The following is a 6,686-nucleotide window of genomic DNA, read 5'->3' on the forward strand; positions in this document are numbered from 1 at the left end:
AAAAAGTAAAATGCAGTAGATATTGAGCTCAACAGTGACTACCCACTTTTAGAATGGCTCCAGTTCCAGAAGTGAATTTCTGATTCATTCACTCCATTGACGTTTTATTGATCTTTAGAGTCTGAATCTGTGATTATCTTTCCAAATTCACGCCCCATGCACTTTATTCAAATTCTGCTTAGTGTACGTTTATCACAATATCATCCACCGTATCCAATAACAGCAGAATTCCACCATGCCTTAACCCAAGCATGAAGTAGAACTTTTATCAAATTGTTTAAATGAGCCATATCCTAAATTTAGGACTATCTGTTCTCCGTCCGCATTCAGTTTCAAACATGGTTTCAGGTTATAACACAAAATTTTTCACAAAATAATGTGAAAGTTGCTGGTTATTTAATGATAACGTTCACATTATAACATGATTCATGATGCCATACAAAGGTACATGACTGTACATAATTATTTTAAGAGTGAAGGAACTACTCATCCCATAAACCATTGTGAATGCCTTTCCAAAGACTTCCAACCAACCACAAACGTTGATGTTCACTAGGATTTTGGGTAGCGTAGTACTTGATATGATATGAATGATATCGCAAATAAAACATTTTATTCTTAAAACAATGTTGATAAATACGGACTTGTGGCTTCTACAGATGCATTTACCATCGTTTCACAACCTCATTGCTCGAGGTGGTAAATCTACCTTGGAGGGTTATGACATTATGGCTAATAATCAAAATGTTGATTCAGAAAATGAATGGGATTTTCACTTCCATGGGCAGTTGAGCTCTTGCTGTTCCAGCCTTTAACATGTTCACTCTGGTTTTAAAACAGTTTCTAATAAACGGGGGAGAGTTTATCAAACAAAATAAATACATACACTCATTAATATTAGAGCTCCGTATTTTTCTATCACTGCAGCCCCAAACAACACAAGGAGTCTGTGACCATAAATGGTAACGAAAACTAAATACTATCTCTTTGATTATAACAAAGATCCACCCAATGATCAATATTTTATTTATCATCATGAAAGAACAGTTCAGTGTGATTGTCCTCATCACACATTTACTTATTCTGACAAAAGGGCAAAAAGATTCACTCAATAGTAACATTGATGAATTCCTTCGATTATTTATATTATATTTTAAGGCTGACTTTAAATGTTGAAAAATATTTTGAGTGGTTCTTTTCTGTTTTGGTTGTTTGATCATATTATTTTCATCTCACTTTGTAGAATGTCACTTTCACATGTCACTTAAACCAAATTGACCTGCACGTATCAGTGTTTCTGTTCTTATACTATTAAAAACTTTATTCATGGTTCTGACGATGTTGCTTGTAATCAACAACTTCGCCTCTTCCACATGAACATGCTTGTAACTAGACAGGACAACCCAGGTGTAACTGGGACATTTGATATCCAGCTTCGTAGTATGCGGGAGTATACCTGTGTGGATCATTGTTCTAATAAAAGAGATAGAATTTAGTTCATGTTACTAATTATCGCCACAGTCTCCTTGTGTTTTTCTGAGCTGCAGTGATAGAAAAAGAAACCAAAATGAATGTGTCGGGAATCTTCTTTATTGAATCCAAATTAAGCTCTAACATTAATGTGTCTCTATTTTTATTTAGTGTGATAAACTTTCCCTCTGTTTATTAGAGTGGACACATGAAAAGTCCAGAGAATGAGCAAGACATTGAGCCTTTCAACCACCACGACGACAACCATGTAGGATGCAGTGATGTGCCAGCGCCTCCCAGTGTTTGGTTTGATACCATCACATGCTGTAAAGTTAAAAAACAACTGACAAATGCATTGGAGTAAAAAAGAATTTCACTTGGCATGGTGGTCTGTTCAGGTCTACAGAAAAAAATAGTTTAGGTTAGCAGTGATGGTTTTACTCTATAATAGTCACAAAGTTGAATGAACTTACAAGTATCACAACATTTAAATTTGAATTCAACCTCCTTTTTAATTGGGTGTTTGCTTTGTTGTCACAACTCACTCAACATTCATTTTTTTTCACATAATAATTTGTCAATTTGTTTGTGTTAGGATTCTGCCCCCACAAACTATTGAACTTTAAAATATTTTGGTTGCGAACTTTTTTGTTGCTTTTTGCTTGCTTTTGTGATTGTGTTCTGTAGTTGTTCTTGTGTCTAGGTTTAAGTTAAGTTACCTTGTTATCCCTGTTTGTTTATCTGGAGTTTGTTATTTCCAGTTTTATTTTTGAAGTCATGTTCCTTGTGTCTCTGCACTTCCTGTTCCCCTGTGTGTTTGGTGTCTTTACTTTGCCTGTGTCTCCTGTCCCTGTGATTGTCTGAAACCTGCTCCTAATGTGTCTGACCTGTGTTCAATTTCCCCTGCCCTGCTTGCCTCCAGCCGGCCTCCACATGGCTAGCATCAGGCCTGCTAGCTCTCAATCATGCCAACCCATGATCACAACAATGGATGGGTTTTCTGACTCTGACCTGGGGCCTGTACTACGAAGCGAGTTGAACATATCCAGGATATGTTGTGGTTGTCTGGATGGACTTAATCTAACACTGACCATCCTGGATCACCTCTACCACCAAGCTAGATATCAACTGTCTTAGTCAACCTTAGTCAAAACTTACTGTTTTTCCGTCTAGTCACGAGCACATTCATGTGAAAGAGGCGGTGTCGTTAATTACAAACAACATCATCAGAACCATTAATAAAGTTTTTAATATGATAGGAAAAAGAAACACTGAAACATGCAGGTTGGTTTAAGCGACGTGTTAAAGTGACATTCCACAAAGTGAAATGAAAATATAACATAATCAAACAACTAAAATAAAAAATACCTGTAAAAAAAATTATTAGATAGATCGATTATTGATCGCTGCTTTATCACATTAAGTGACGTTAAGCCATTTCCCAGAGAAGATAATATGTGATGATATAAATCAGACTGAACTGTATATTCATGATCATGAGGAATATTGATCAGTGTGTGGATCATTGTTCTAATAAAAGAGATAGAATTTATTTTTGTTTCTATTTATCGCCACAGTCTCCTCTTGTTTTTCTGAGCTGCAGTGATAGAAAAATAAAATAAAATTAATCTTTTGGGAATCATCTTTATTGAATTCAAATTAAGCATCATAATGTGTGTATGTATTTATTTAGTGTGATAATCTCTTCCTCTGTTTATTAGAAGTTCAGAGTGGACATGAAAAGTCTCGAAAAGCAACATTCATAAATATCTGCTGCGCTTTATTATTTGTCACGTTACTCTAAACTCTGTTGTCCCTGACGGGATTCTGTTGAATGATGACACTGGTTTCCAGTGATCTGATTGGTCAGTACTGGGGCTGTTGACAGGTTTTGATCTTGTATCCTGAACATTACCTGCTCCGGAGCAGGTCAGCCGTTCAGCATAAGTAACCATGGTGATTTAAGCTAGCTTCATAGGACGGAAATCCCAGAGTTTAAGCCTAAGCGATCTCGATAATCGCAAATCCTGCTTTGTAGTACAGGCCCCTGGACGATCCCAATGTACTTTTCTGTGGAGATCCCCAGGCAATGTTCTCTGAAGTTAATGGACGCCGCAGGAGGAGACAGAGACATCTGGCTGACCTCTGCTCCTCGTCACCAGTCAGCGGCCGAACGACACATCCCTCGTCGGTGGTCTGGCCGACCTCTGCTCCTCGTCACCAGTTGGCGGCCTGAACGACACATCCTCTATTGGTGGTCTAGCCAACCCCAACTCCTCGTCTCCCACCTCTGATTCTCCGTTGGCAGACAAGATAAAATAAGATATACCTTTATTCGTCCCACAATGGGGAAATTTAGTCGTTACAGCAGCACAGTAGACAGAATAAAGCAGAAATAGAATATAGAAAGAAATTTAAAGAAATTCTAAAAAGCATTATGTATTTACAAAAGATAACAAAATATAAATACTATATACAGAGCAGTAGCAATAGTTGCACATGGAGAATAAATAGAAATATTGCATAGTTGTTTATTGAACTTTTGTACCAGTGAATTATTCTTTACAGTGGTTGAGTCCTGTGTGTGTGTGTGTGTGTGTGTTCTATTGAGAGCAGTGCTGGTTGTACAGTCTCACAGCAACAGGAAGGAAGGACCTTCAAAAACGCTCCTTCACACACTTTGGGTGAAGGAGCTGGTTGCTGAAGGAGCTGTTCAGTGCAGAGACAGTGTCCTGCATGAGGTGAGAGTCGTTCTCCATCACTGATGATAGCTTTGCTACCATCCTCCTCTCTCCCACCAACTGCACTGTGTCCAAGGGGCATCCCAGGACAGAGCTGTTCTTCCTTATCAGTCTCTCGAGTCTCTTTCTGTCAGCTGTTGAGATGCTGCTGTTCCAGTAGACCACTCCATAGAAAATGGCTGACGCCACCACAGTGTCAAAGAAGGTCCTCAGTAGCGCCCCCTGAACTCCAAAGGACCTAAGTTTCCTGAGCAGGTACAGTCTGACCACCAAAGCCCTTACCCAGCTCTCCAGTGACTTTTTTTTATTTTGTTTGCTCCTTGATCCTTCCTCCGGACCCCCTCCACCCAAGAACCACGAACTATTGAACTTTCAAATATTTTGGCTGTGAACTATTTTGTTGCTTTATGCTTGTTTTGCCTGTGTCTCCTGCCCCTGTGAATGTCTGGACTTGTTACCAATGTGTCTCACCTGTGTTCAATTTGCACTGCCCACCTTGTGTCTATTTAGGCCCTGTCTACACGAATGCGAATTTGTTGTAAATATGCGAAAGTCTTTCATGTATGCGCCTCCCGTCCATGCGCACCCGGAGTTTTCGCTGCCTGAAAACGCACTCTTTTGAATCCAGGTCCCAGGGTGGAGAAGATAAATCTCCCCCCTGCGTTTGTGTATTTGAGTTCGTGTGAACGCCAGATATGCATACGATGATGTCATCGCCCCAACCCACCCCTCGCCCGCGGCATCTCCACAACAATGGCGGACTACAGGCTTGTGACGGTGCTGCATCAGATGCTGACTCTTCGTCGCTAGGGCAATATATACTATTGCTCGGTCACTCCATAGGGCCGGGGAGAGGGGAGAAACCAAACAGTGGTCACGCGGCACCTGCTCAGAGTGAGGGCTCCTCACTGAGACCACAGAGCAAGAAGAACCGGCAAAGTGCGAGCTCCGGCCACCGCTGCACGCCACACACCCACAGCCGTTGAGCACAGAACACGCCACTCAGCGAGGCGACCATAGGTCGCAATAGCAGTTCGCACTCAGAATTGGACCAGACAAAGGAGTCTACCTTTCCCTTCTCACTCAACATCTTCGTACTGTTGTTGTTGTTGTTGTTGTTGTTGTTGTTGTTAGGCTTCTTCTTCTACGAGTATTTGTATGCTCCGCCTCTTCTTCTTCTTTTTTGGTGGAGTTCTGTAGGAGAAAACAGCGCCACTAATAGGACGAGAATAGGTACTACAGTGTTTCTACAACTAGATGCGTCTTTCCAATGAATTCATCATTACAGAGAACTATCGGGCCCCCGTGCTGAGGAAAATGGGGGGGGGGGGGGGGGGTTGTTTTCAAAATATCTTGTGGTGTGGACGGGGCCTTAGTCTCTGTGCTTCCATTTGTCTTTGTCAGTTAGTCTGTTGACCCCCAATCCTGTGTTTATGACTCCTGTTTGTTTGCAACCTGTTCTATTCAGTTTTGCCTGAGAGTATCTGTTTCCGTTTCTACACCGCGGACACCTTTAGCATTATATTGTTTTTGTTTTATTTGGACTCAGTAAGTCTGTTTTTGTTTTCTTTAATTAAAAAAAAAGTCTTTTCAACTGCACCTCTGTATTTGGGTCCAGTTCCTGCACTACCGTAACAGAATGTCTGGGAAGATTGTAGGTCATCTAATTGCTATACGAAGGCAAGTGGACTTCATGAGTGGAAACACAACACACTGTCGGCTCACACAGCAACACAAAACTGCATGCAACCACAGGCTGACGCACAAACACAATTAAAAAAAACCATATACACACAGATCCACATTGATAGGACCAGGCCCTGCAATGCAAACCCCCACCTCTACTGAATGCTGGAAATCCTTGGATGAATTAATTATTTGATTTTGTTCTCTGGTCATGTGACAATAACTTTAAACAAACTCAAGGAAAGAACAAAAGTTAGTGTCGAGATGTGAAGATTTTTGTGAGAAAAAAATAAACAAACTATAGAACTTACAAATCTTTTAACTGACAGTTTGAGTCACACACAGCATCTCAAACAAATTGAGCAAAGACTCTTATCCTCTGACTAAGGACTGTGTTGTCTGTCGCACTCTCACTCATGTTTATTTTGGCAACGGGCTTTGGTCTCTGCTCCATCCTGAACAGCATGAAGGTGTTGGGCAGCTTTTGATGTTTGACCGCTCTTCCTCCTGATGGCTCTCAAGGTTTCTCCTCCAATGGGAAAACAGAACAACAGAACAAGAGCATGCAGTGTTTTAGAAAAAAACAATAAAGTCAGCTGGTATCTGTAGACAAATAACACCAGGTTTAAAAACAACAGCTGATTTGATCATGACTATGCAAAAGCTTTTACTTTTTATCCTGGTCTGCTGTACTACTTCACACAGCTTCCTGTTACAAATTATAATATACCAATAGGAATTCTGCTTTTTTGAGGGAGCATGAGCAGTGGACGGATCGTATGGCTAACA

This window comes from Scophthalmus maximus, chromosome 6 (assembly GCF_022379125.1).
Source record: "Scophthalmus maximus strain ysfricsl-2021 chromosome 6, ASM2237912v1, whole genome shotgun sequence".
NCBI classification, from domain to species: domain Eukaryota; kingdom Metazoa; phylum Chordata; class Actinopteri; order Pleuronectiformes; family Scophthalmidae; genus Scophthalmus; species Scophthalmus maximus.